Here is a 13,685-nt window from a genome sequence, read left to right as displayed (position 1 = left end):
GCATGCCGAACAGCCATAAACAGCAAGTGATAGACAGAGATAAGCGATCCCTCAGCTAACGGATCAGATTTAAGCTCTGCAGTCCAGCCACATCCAGTCGTGAATAGTGGTGGACAATTAAACAACTCACTGGAGGAGGAGGTTCCACAAATATCCCCATCCTCAATGATGGAGGAGCCCAGCACATCAGTGCAAAAGGTAAGGCTGAAGCATTTGCTACAATCTTCAGCCAGAAGTGCCAAGTGGATGATCCATCTCAGCCTCCTCTGGAGGTCCCCAGCATCACAGATGCCAGTCTTCAGCCAGTTCAATTCAATCCAGGTGATATCAAGAAACAGCTGAAGGCACTGGATATTGCAAAGGCAAGTGATAGACAGAGCTAAGCCCTGACAATATTCCTGCAATAGTACTGAAGGCTTGTGCTCCAGAACTTGCTGCGCCCCTAGCCAAGCTGTTCCAGTGCAGATACAACATTGGCATCTACCCGGCTATATGGAAAATTGCCCAGGTATGTCCTGTACACAAAAAGCAGGACAAATCCAACCCGGCCAATTACCGCCCCATCAGTCTACCCTCCATGATCAGTAAAGTGATGGAAGGGGTCATCAACAGTGCTATCAAGTGGCACTTGCTTAGCAATAACCTGCTCACTGACGTCGTTTGGGTTCACCAGGGCCACTCGGCTCCTGACCTCTAGCCTTGGTTCAACGATGGACAAAAAAGCTGAACTCCTGAGGTGAGGTGAGCATGACTGCCTTTGACATCAAGGCCACATTTGATCGAGTGTGGCATCAAGGAGCCCTAGCAAAATTGGAGTCAATGAGAATCAGGGGGAAAACTCTCCGGTGGTTGCAGCCATACATAGCAGAAAGGAAGATAGTTGTGGTCATTGTAGGTCAGCCATCTCAGCTCCAGGACATCACTGCAGGAGTTCCCCATCTCCAGTAAGAGAGAATCTAACCATTGCTCCTTGACGTACAATGGCATTACCATTACATAATCCCCTACTATCAACGTCCTGGGGGTTGGACTAGCCATATAAATACTGTGGCTACAAGAGCAGGTCAGAGACGAGGAATCGTAACTCACCTCCTGACTCCCCAAAGTCTGTCCATCATCTACATGGCACAAGTCAGGAGTGTGATGGAATGCTCCCCACTTGCCTGGATGAGTGCAGCTCCCATAACACTCAAGAAGCATGACACCATCCAGGACAAAGCAGCCCGCTTTTTTGGCACCACATCCACATACATTCATTCCCTCCACCACTGACACACAGTAGCAGCAGTGTGTACCATTGACAAGACGCACTGCAGAAATTCACCAAGGCTCTTTGGACAGCACCTTCCAAACCCACGACCACTACCAACTAGAAGGATAAGGGCAGCAGATAGATGGGAACACCACCACCTGGAAGTTCCCCTCTAAGTCACTCACCATCTTGACTTGGAAATATATCACTGTTCCTTCACTGTCGCTGGGTCAAAATCCTGGAACTCCCCTCCTACCAGCACTGTGGGTGTACTTACACCTCAAGGACAGCAGTGGTTCAAGAGGGCAGCTCACCACCACCTTCTCAAGGGCAAGTAGGGACGGGCAATAAATGCTGACCCAGCTAGCGAAGCCCGCATCCTGTGAATGAATAAAAAAAAATTCTCTTCTCGCTCCCACAAAGTGTCACGCAAAGTTCACAACTGACAAATACCCAGTTGGGTGAGGAAATCTGGTGCACTCAAAATCCAGAAATGAGTCAACACCTACAGGAGAGATATAATTGGATAACCCAGCTCTACTTCTTTACCCAGTGAGTGGCTGGAATGTGGAACTCGCTACCACAAAGTGTGGTTGAGGTGACGAGCAGAGATGAATTTACAGAGAAGTTAAATAAGCACATGAAGGAGCAAGGGATAGAAGGTGAAAGGTTCTCTGAAAGAAAAAGATTAATGGGTTTTCCAGCTCCCTCCCATTTCCCTTCCCTTTCTCCTCTCCCCAATCATCTCTTTTACTTTCCATCATTTTCTCTTTCCCTCCCACTCATCTTTCTCTTTTTTGTATACTTCAATCTTTCTTTCACAACCGCAATCTTTCTTCTTTAATCTTGTCTCTTTCTCTCCCAATTCTCTCTTTTTTCTACCCTACTTCCCTCTTCCTCCCCCCTCATTCTCTGCATTTTCATTAATTTTGTCCACTCATCCTGCCTCATTTTCAGAAGTTTTCTCAGTGACTACAACCAGTTGAACTGTTTTCACATTGCTAATGTGCCCTCTGTGGTCAAATATCTCAGTGTCACACAAAGTTCACAACTGACAAATACCCAATTGGGTGTGGAATCCTGGTGCACTCAAAATCCAGCAATGAGTCAACACCTACAGGAGAGATATAATTGGATAACCCAGTTCTACTTCTTTACCCAGTGAGTGGCTGGAATGTGGAACTCGCTACCACAAAGTGTGGTTGAGGTGACGAGCAGAGATGAATTTACAGAGAAGTTAAATAAGCACATGAAGGAGCAAGGGATAGAAGGATATGTTGAATAGGTTGGATAAAATGAGATGGGAGGAGGCTCATGTGAAACATAAACACTGCATGGGCCAGTTGGACAGAACAGACTGTTTATGTGCTGTAAATACTGTATTCCATGCATTTGTGTTTATAGGCCTGCGGTCCATGTCTCTGTTCTTCAGTTCAGATGGACTGATGAAAGTCTCCTCTGTCTGTCAGTTGTAAGGATCCTACATGAGATGAGTTTGTTGGGATCTCAGTCCAGTTCTTATTGACCGTGAGCATACAGCACAAATCTCCCCCAATTTAACACCAATTGGCATTCTTGTTAAGGGTGGCCACAAAATGGCTGAAATGGGATATAGAAACATAGCACTGCTAGTGCATGGGCTGTGTTTTTCTGATGTAGGGACATTGTTGGGATAGTGTAGTATTTAAAACAGGTATATCAGAGCTGGGACGACTTGATGCTGTCAGTAAAAATGTTCCATTCCCCAGCACAAAGCATAGAAATACAATACACTGTGCATTTATATGGCATAAAACTCATGTCTCCTATAACTATGTTGTTGTGTTAGCTTTGGTTCAGTTGATAATGCCCTCACTGCTGAGACAGAAGTTATGTGAGTTCAAGTCTCACTCTAGGACATGAGCACAAAAATCTAATCTGACACCCCGGTACGGTACTGAGGAAGAGTTGCACTATTTGAGGTGCTATGTTTGCAATGATAGGTTAAGCCGAGACACTGTCTACTCTCTCTGTAAAGGAGCCATGGCACTATTTCAAAAAAGAGCAAGGAATGTTTCCCTGGGACAGCATTTGACCCCCATCGGTGGGGTTGTGTGGGAGCGGGCGCGAGCGTGTGCTGCTGTTTTATGTGGGTGAGCCAATTAAGGCTCGCCCAGCGTGACGTGCACCAGCTCCCTGTGCGGGCGGGGTGGGGGTTCTCTGAGCCGGGAGTGCATTCTTTCGCATATGCGCATCAAAGAGCGCACAGATCTCCCTGAGGCAAAGTGCTGCCTCAGGGAGATCAGTGTTACTTTTAAAAGTATAATGAAGGATGAGAAAAATTTTATTGACATGTCCCCTCATGTGACACTGTCACATGAGCTGGGACATGTCAATTACTTTTATTAAAAATCTAACACAAATTTTAAACCCCTCATGAAATCTCATCCTGCCCGTGGATGAGGTTTCATGTTTCTTCTGAAGGCCGCCTGGGCTCTTCGCCTGCCCGCCAACCTTAAGGTTGGACAGGCAGGTCCATTAATTATTTTAATTACTTTTTTAATGGCCTAAATAGGCCGTTGACAGGTCAGTGGGCACGCAGTCGACTTGGCTGTGCGCCCGCCGAACTGAGAATCTAAATGATGCGGGGTGACATCAGGACACATGCCCGACGTCACCCCCTGTCATTTTACGCATCGGTGAGCGGGCCCCGTCTCCACTCACCGACCGGAAAATGCTGCCCCTGATGTCTAACCAATATCCCTCAATTAACATCACAAAACAGATTAACTGGTCATTTTCACGTTGCTGTTTGTAGGAGCTTGCTGTGCACAAACTGGCTGCCATGTTTCCTATATTGCAACAACTTATATTTGTATAGCACCTTTAACATAAAAAACCACCCCAAAGCACTTCTCAGGTGTGCTATAAAGCAAAATTTGACACTGAGCCACATAAGGTGATATTTGGGCAGGTGACTAAAAGTTGGGTCAAAAAGATAGGCTTTAAGGAGCATCTTAAAGGAGGAAAGAGAGGTAGAAAGGCAAAGAGCTTTAGGGAGGGAATTTCAAGAGCTCAGGGCCAAGGCAGGTGAAGGCATGACCTTTACAATTGGAGCTGCTCAAAAGGCCAGAATTAAATGAGCTCAGATGTCTTGGAGAGTTGTGGGCTTTAGGAGATTAGAGGTAGGGAGGACTGAGGCCATGGAGGGATTTCAAATCATGGGTGAGAGTTTTAAAATTGAGACATTGTTTGACCAGGTGCCAATGTAGGGCAATGAACACACTTGGTGTAAGGACACGGGCAGCAGAGATTTGATGACCTCAAACTTATGCAGGGTAACATGTGGCCAGGAGTGTGTTGGAGTAGCCAAGTTTAGTGGTAACAAAAGAATGAATGAGGAATTCAGCAGCAGATGAACTGAGGTCGGGATGAAATCAGATGATATTACAGAGGTGGAAATAGGTGGTCTTAGTGATGGCATGGATATATAAGTTGGGAGCTCATCTCGGGGTCAAATATGACACCAACATTGCGAACTGTCTGGTTCAACCTCAGACAGGTGCCCGGGAGAGGGATGGGGTTGGTAGCGAGAGAAGAGAATTTGTGTTGGGGAGTTTGAGTTCAGACTTCCCAATATTTAATTGGAGGAAATTTCTGCTCATCCAGTACTGGATGTTGGATAAGCGGACTGATAATTTAGCAACAGTGGAGGGAGTCGAGAGAGGTGGTGGTGAGGTCGAGCATATAGATTAAAACTAACTTTACTATTATGAGTGAAATAATCCTGGGGGTGGGGCGTCGGATGGCACACACACACTCACACACACACGTCCCTCCCCTACCGGAATCCACATTGGCATGGAGCCAACATGCTTCACTCCCGCCTGGAGCTTGGGGACAATCCGATTGGCCGCCAGCTCCATCAGTCCTGGCAATGCCAGGACAGTGTCAGTGGCAGCTGCCGGGACTGCTGCTGAAGAGCAGAACCAAAGGCTTAGGGTCCACAGAGCAGGTAAATCCGGGGTCTTGGGTGGGAGGGTGTGGGTTTAAGGGAGGGAGCAGGTAGGTAGGAAGGAAGGAGGGGTTCAATCTAAGCATCTTATCAGGGTCAATAGGCTTGATAACAAGCCTCATTGACCCTTAATTGTTCATTTAAATATGATGAATCAGCTGCCAATTTCGATGCCTGCCCTGACCCCACATTATGGGGGTGTGCTCGGCGGTGGGTGGAGAGGTGGGGAGATAGATGCCCAGCCCATTTTATATGCCCCCCCCACCCCCCACGGGAAACGCGCCCACCAGGGGGCATGTAAAATTTAGCCTTATGTCGTTGGATGATGTCACCGAGGAGCAGTGTGTAGGTGAGAAATAGGAGGGTTTCAAGGATGGATCTTTGGCAGACTCCAGATGTAATGATGCAGGAGTGGGAAGAGAAGCCATTGCAAGTGATACTGTGGCTGCAATTAGATAGATAAGAATGGAACAAAGTGAGTGCTGTGTCCCAACCAGCTGGATGACAGTGGAGAGGTGTGGGAGGAGGACAGTGTAGCCAATCATGTCAAGAGCTGCAGACGGGTCTAGATGGGTGAAGTGGGGTCGTTTAGCTTTGTCACAATCACATAGGATGTAACCTGTGACTTTGATAAGAGTTTTGGTACTGTGTCAAGGCACAAACCTGATTGGAGGGATTCAAACATGGTGCTCTGGGAAAGATTGGCCTGGATTTGGGATGCACAAGAGGAAAGGGAGGTTGGAGATGGGGTGATAGCTTGCAAGGACGGTGGGGTCAAAGGTTGATTTTTGAGTGTGTGGGGGTGGGCAGGGGCTTGATTCTGGCAGATTTAAACGAGAGAGGGACAACACCTGAATAGGGAGAATTGTTAACAATGCCAGTTAACATGGGACCAACAGTGAACACTTCAAACGAATTTATTTGGCTGCAAAGTGCTGGAGATGTCCTAAGGTTGTGAAAGGCGCTATAGGAATGAAATTTTTTTTTCAACTTGATTTTATGTAGCGCCTTTCACAATCTCAGGAGGTTCCAAGGCTCTTTTTTACAGTCAATGTGATGCTTTCAAAGCGTTATCCCCGCCGTAAGGCAGGAAATACAGCAGGTAATTTATGCCCAGCAATCTCCCACAAAAAAAATGTTATAATGACCAGATCATCTATTTCAGTGATATTGGTCGCGGGTTAAATATTGTCCAGGGAGAACTTTTATGTCTATCCGAGCGGCCAGATGGAGCTCAGTGTAACATCTCATCCAAAAGACCGCTCTGAACAGGCAGCCTAAACTTCACACTCAAGTCTCTGGAGTGGGTTTTAAACCCACAGGCTTTCTAGGTCAGAGGTGAGAATGTTGACCACTGATCCACTGCTGAGGCTTTAAAATTGACTGATCATTAGCAACGCCACAGAAGACCTGCAAGTTATACAGAGCAGAATAGAAACTATTGCTGCTTAACTTGCAGCACAAAGTAAAGCTTTCTTTTAAGCACAGTGAGATTGGTCCTGGTCAAATGGATTTATTTCTTTTATTTTGAAACACGGGATACCTACAATGAGAGACAGGGAATATAACTCGAAAATGTTGGAAGTACACAGCAGGTAAAGTGAAAGAAACGGGTTAAATTGGGGCGGGGGGAGCGCGGTGGCCTTAAAACAGAGCCTAGCTTTATAGAGCTGAATTATTAACACATCCCTGGCCATTTATTCACAGTTGTCATTCGGCTCAGGTTAATAGAGTTTTTAAAATACACATTGATCACCTAACAACTCAAGAGTCCTCAGAAAAATAAGGGATTGTGATGAAATTACAATCTTAAACAGAAAATCAGTTGATGAAGGGAATTTCTTTATTACGAGGTGGCTGGGCCGAGAGGGAATAAAGCGTGATTTGTATATTCCTCAATAGGACTGGTATAATGATAAACATTAATGGTAGATTTCAGGGCCAACAGGTCTGTGGAGGGAAATATTACACTAAAATATCACCCAACCTTTCCCTGATTAAACTCTCCAAATACAGGTGGAAATGCTGACAAATGTATCTCAAAGGGCCGTGATCTTTACATGGGTGGTGTAAAACATGAAGCTGGCGAGTGAGGCTGTCTTAGTGATGAGCAACGTGTCGTTAAACATCAATACGGTGTTTACATCTGATGTGACATTCCCCTCCAAAAATATGGTTAAACTGCCTGCCCACCCGCTCCTACTGCATGGTCTTAACCCATTCGGGGCCCTCTATTTTTTTTATACCTACTGACAGATGCTTCGGGACTTGTTTCGGAAGAGGGTGTTTTTAAGGGTGGGAAGATGTGGACATCTCTTCAATCTGGCACTCAGGATCCAGTCAGGATTCGTGCAAACACGAAGATACCCAGAAAGCGAGAGTAGGGTTTATTGATTGACCGATTCGTGTCTTGTTATTTTTAAAAAAATCCAACTTTAATGTAAACATTCTGGGAAGATAACAGCAGCTCCTGAGTGAAATATGTAAACACTTTGTGCATTTATGCGGGGGGCGGTGAGGGGCAATGTCAGTATTTCCTCGCACTGTTTAAACTTGAAGAAGGATGGCTCGGTGAGACATGACTCGGAACACAATACAACGGGCAATTAAAGCACCAAGTTTCTCTTGTGCTTAAAAAGAAATAGATTGTGTCGGGTTTAGGGTCATTTCCAGAGCCTGTTCACCACCCACCCCCCAGCCTCCCCCTCTCTGCCTCTTCTTCCTGGAGCCCTCGGTCCCAGGCTCTCATCCCTCGGGATCTCGCCCAGCCCGTCTGCAACATTCGGCCCGTCGGTATTGAATAGCCCGAAAGCAGGAGGGCTGTGAGCATTTATGATGTGACGGGTGCTGGGGTTGACATTGAAATCGGGACCGTGCCTTTAGCAGGGAGCTGCCTGCATTGCCCCAGCCCATGGGCGAGCTGCGGACATCGGCATCTGGACACGAGAAACGAGGTTATGTTGATGGTATAAAAATACCCGGGAAAGAAGTGAACCATTTTTGTACCGAGCAAAGCACCAATTTACACGGAAATATAGAAGCAAAAAATCAACAGTGAAGAATTTAACCAAAAAAAAGACAACTATTTTGTACGCTTCCCCAACACCCCCACCCCCCACCCCATAACAATATAAAATGGACAATTCTCCTCTTCCCCTTTACTGGGGGGTCCCTGGATGTTCCTGTGTGCTGAATGGGACCCCTCGAAAGGGGATGAGATGTTAGGGTTGCTTCTTTGAGCGGAATTGATGATTCTGGGGATATAACGCTCTCCACAATGTGTTGATATATCTAGAATGATGTTTCAGAAATAAATAATGACACCCATGTTTAAAATATAACCCTGTATTTGTAAATTTGTCAACGTCCCGTGTTCTCACCCGACTCCATGTGGGAAAGGATAGATTAATTAAACGTGTTAAGTATAAACGCAGAACTTTACTGGGTCACCTGAAATCGCCAAATCTACCAAATGTCTGATATTTTACACATTTTAAATTTTCTACAGTGATTATTAACTTCGCAGTTAGAGATAAATAATGGCAGGTATTTTCTAACGGCGCGTTACACAGAGCGCTGATTTTTAAAAATTATTTTTATTTAGGAATATATAATTTTGTTGCCTGGTTTGTTATTTAATACGAATTAAACTATTAACGAATAAATGGGAAAATTATCACTCTCTGCTTTAAGAGGTGAATGAAATTATCGTTCATCCCAGTAATTTGTGTTAAATCTACATCAGTGTCAGCACCTCTCGAAGTTTAATAACAGTCCAGAGTTTAAACGAGTGTTTCCTTAGAGGCACCTTTTTTCCTTAGTTAACTGGATACCTCCGCACCTAAACATTAATATTTAAAAAAAACAGTTTTAAAATTGGAAAAGTGCTTGACATGCAAAGAGAATTAATCACCCTCAGGAACCAGATTTAGATATTGGGCTGAGTAGCAAATATAACATTGCAATATGCTTATATAGACAAAATCAAATGATTTGATATGATTCAATCATTTAAGCATCGGTTAGTGCTGATGTGTCAATTGATATATCAGTTATCGTAGCTGATGTTTAAAGTTCTGGGTGTACATGACATTGACTGAGTCTTGTGCTGTCTATCCGATGACTGTTAGGGCCAGTGAACCCCACTCAGGAACTTACTTTTTTTTAAAAAGGGCCATTCTTGGATTCCCACATCCTTCTTGAACCTATTGACCCGTATGAGTTTCTGAAGGGTATTGACAGGGTAGACATTGAGAGATTGTTTACCCCGGCTGGAGAACCTAGAGCAGGGGAACACATTCTCGGAATCAGGGATCCATCATTTAAGAGCAAAATGAGGACATTTTTCACTCAGAAGATTGTGACTCTTTGGAATTGTCCACGCTAGTGGGTTGTGGATTATTTATTAATTCATGGGATGTGGGCGTCACTGGCTAGGCCAGCATTTATTGCCCATCCCAAATGGCCCTTGTTCAGAGAGCATTTTTAAGAGTGGTTCTGGAGTCACATGTAGGCTGGATCAAGTAAGGACAGTAGGTTTCCTTCCTTAAAGGGCACTAATGAACCAGATGGGTTTTTTAGGACAATCAACAATGGTTTCATCTTCATCATCAGTTCAAGTAGACAAGGTTGTAAAGAAGGCATATGGGATGCTCTCCTTCAATGGCAGAGGTATAGAATATAAAAGTAAGGATATATTGTTGGAATTGTATTAAACACTGGTGAGGCCACAACTGGAGTATTGTGTGTAGTTCTGATCACCACATTACAGGAAGGATGTAATAGCTCTGGAGAGAGTGCAGAGGAGGTTTACAAGAATGTTGCCAGGGTTAGAAAAGTGTAGCTACAAGGAAAGCTTGGATAGGTTGGGGTTATTTTCCTTAGAACAAAGAAGGCTGAAAGGTGACTTGATTGAGGTGTACAAAATTATGAGGGGAATAGATAGAGTGGACAGGATAAAATTGTTTCCCTTGGTGGAGAATTCTAGAACCAGGGGACATAGATTCAAGATAAATGGCAGAAGGTGTAGGGAGGACATGAGGAGGAACTTTTTTATGCAGAGGATAGTGGGCATCTGGAATTCGCTGCCCAAGTTGGTGGTAGAGGCAGAAACTCTAAACTCTTTTAAAAAGTACCGGATCTGCACCTTAAGTGCTGTAAGCTGCAGGGCTATGGGCCTGGTGCAGGCAGGTGGGATTAGAAAGGGCACCTGGATGTCCTCAGGCTGACATGGACAAGATGGGCCGAATGGCCTCCTTCTGCGCTGTAACTTTTCTAAGGTTTTATGGTTCTATCAGACTTTTAATTCCAGGTTTTTGTTTTGTTGAATTCAAATTTCACCATCTGCCGTGGGTCTCTGGAACACCAGCTCAGTGACAATACCACCGCCTCCCCTTGAGATGCTCCATGGTTGAATACATTTAAGGATAAGATAGGCAGATTTTTGGTGTCTCAGGGAATCAAGGGATAAGGGGAGCGGGCGCGAAAATGGGGTTGAGACAGATCAGCCATGACCCTATTGAATGACGGAGTAGGCTCCAGGAGGCTCTATGGTCTATTCTTGCTCATATAGCTCTTGTCCTTGTTAATTCTGAACTTGGGGGCAAACAATACTAGGGAACGAAACATTTTGCACTTCGGCGACCCGATATCAGCCTCGAGCCTTCGCAAGAAAGGTAACGAGTAACCACCTATTGTTATTGTTTGCACTCCCCTAAGTCCGGACAACCCTCACTGAGATTGCCAAATGAGGGGCAGTGAGTTTTGTGCCTTGGGCCCCATGTTCACTAGGGACTGGACTGAATCTATTTCACACTCTATCTCTACAGACAACGGAAACTTCCACCCCATTGGATCTGGGCTGGATTTGAACTCAGGCCCAGACTTCAAAGGCTGAGCCACTGCATCTCCCTGTCTCCCGAACTCGAGGATTCCTTAACAAAAACAGAATTACCTGGAAAAACTCAGCAGGTCTGGCAGCATCCAGACCTGCTGAGTTTTTCCAGGTAATTCTGTTTTTGTTTTGGATTTCCAGCATCCGCAGTTTTTTGTTTTTATTTTTTTGTTTTTTTTTATCGAGGATTTCTTATTTGGGCGGTTAACTGAATTGTCTTAGCAGCGGGTTAGTGCAAAAATGGAAAGGAGGAGTACTGACTGAGCTGGCTGTCTATTTTTGAGAAGAGAAGGTATTGTATGTGCCAGGGATCTATCATTGAAGCTAGAATTTAATTTGTGTCCATGTGCTCACAGACCCACTCATTCATACCCTCCTATACCCACTGTCACACATTAGGAACACGCCATGCGACCATGCCCACGCATGAAATGATCGCTCTACAATCAAACAGCGCATAGAGGCCCTCACTCAGACATCCGCATACAGAAACCCATTCACTCCCGACCCAGACACCTCCAGCCACTCACCCCTACATACACATGTATACACACACAGACACATACACAGAATCATAGACCCCTATCCACTCACAAACTGCGGCGATCAGATTTTTTGACACAGTGATTAGATAATGTTCTGCTGGAAAGTCAGTGACCCAGAAACATTAACTCTGTCCCTCTGTCTCCATGGTTGCTGCCTGACTTGCTGAGTATGTCCAGCATTCGTTTCTTTTTATTTATCAGACACGATATCGTTGCGAATTATCCGTTTTCCTCCTGCATTTCCATCTACCATTTTGCTGCCGGTTGGCGTTTGTGTGGGATTTGGTGAGCTGCAGTTCCCGGCAATGAGGCAACTCAGTCTAAATGCCCTTGTGATTATAAAGTGCGGGCACACGGAAAAATAAAATCAGCCTGTCCAGTAAGTATAACCGCTTTAAACCGCGAGGGGAGTGTGTTTAATTCCCTGGTATCCTCATTGTTCCGCAAGGTTCGGTTACAGACTGGGCTGGAAATAAATTCTATCCAGGTGAGATAGTGTTCCACCTGGTGATAGCAGATAACCGGGGGTAGGGGCGTCATATGGAGCCTGACGGCGGTAGTGTGGGGCTGTTAAAATATTTATCAGCCGCTGGAGCCCAATCTCCTTTTGTGAAGGCGGCCAGTTCAGCTTTCAATTCTGGCCCAGGTTTAGTCGAGTCGCCTTTCCCGCATTACTGCCCGGCGATCGGGTTTAACACACGTGGGGCGGGAGACAATGAGATTTGGCTGGATTCCTTCTCAAGCACCCCCGGCCTCGGGTTGGTGAAAGCAGGGAAGAGATTGAGAGAGAGAGAGAGAGAGAGAGGGAGGCTGGTTGGCTAGGTGGGGCTTGGCGATAGAGAAACATGATCAGCTGCAGATAGTTCATCAAATATGGAAAAGGGGCTTTTAAAAGTATCCCAGTAATTGCCAACAGCAGGTAAGCGAGAACAGGGAAAATAAGCCGAGTCACAGGAGGGCAGGCTGGGTAGGTTAACTGGTATAAAGGGAGTGCCAATTTGGCAGATAGTCGCAAACCAGCTCTGGTTCCTGACCTCCACTTTTCACCGCACTCGTTCTCCAGCCCGATTTGTTTCGTTTCAATGTTACTTAGTTATTTTTTCGCCTGGTCTTGAAAAAAGGAGGAACGTCGACGCTTTCGTGTAGTTTTGCCATCCGGTTCTGGAGAGACAGGGATGAGGAGGGGAGGCGAAACCCTCTCCACGGATCCCGGAGCAGGAGAGAGGGGCCTGGAGGAGGAGACAAAGTTCCCCAGGAAGGAGAAAGGCAGAGAGATGGGCCTGAGGCGCAGGTATGACTGAATGCTCAGGTAGTACAACATCCAGCGCTTAAATGAGTTGAATATCGAGAGGTTTGGGAGGAGACAGGGAGGGAGAGTTCTGAGATTTCAATCTGACTTTTCATTTTCATTTTAACAAGAAAAACTGTGACACGGTTTAAAACAAGTCAGATTCATTTCCTATCAAATGGCGACATCGGCATATATCGAACCACATCTCAACTCAAAGCAAATATTTAAATGGAGGACAATTTAATATTATTTACATTAAAATTCGCAAATTATTTTTGTCCAGGAGTGATTATCGCTGTCATGGGTTTTCTGTTTAAAAGAACATTGATTTCAATTACAGTGAACACAGAGAGTGAGTAACTGGATTTAAACCGGTTCATGAACAGGGAGTGGGTAACTGGATTTAAACCTGTTCATGGACAGAGAGTGGGTAACTGGATTTAAACCTGTTCATGGACAGAGAGTGGGTAACTGGATTTAAACCTGTTCATGGACAGAGAGTGGGTAACTGGATTTAAACTGATTCATGGACAGAGAGTGAGTAACTGGATTTAAACCGGTTCATGGACAGAGAGTGGGTAACTGGGTTTAAACCAGTTCATGGACAGAGAGTGAGTAACTGGATTTAAACCAGTTCATGGACAGAGAGTGGGTAACTGGATTTAAACTGGTTCATGGACAGAGAGTGGGTAACTGGATTTAAACTGGTT

Source organism: Cetorhinus maximus, chromosome 12, assembly GCF_964194155.1.
Source record: "Cetorhinus maximus chromosome 12, sCetMax3.hap1.1, whole genome shotgun sequence".
Classification (NCBI taxonomy): Eukaryota; Metazoa; Chordata; class Chondrichthyes; order Lamniformes; family Cetorhinidae; genus Cetorhinus; species Cetorhinus maximus.
This window is presented reverse-complemented; position numbering follows the sequence as displayed.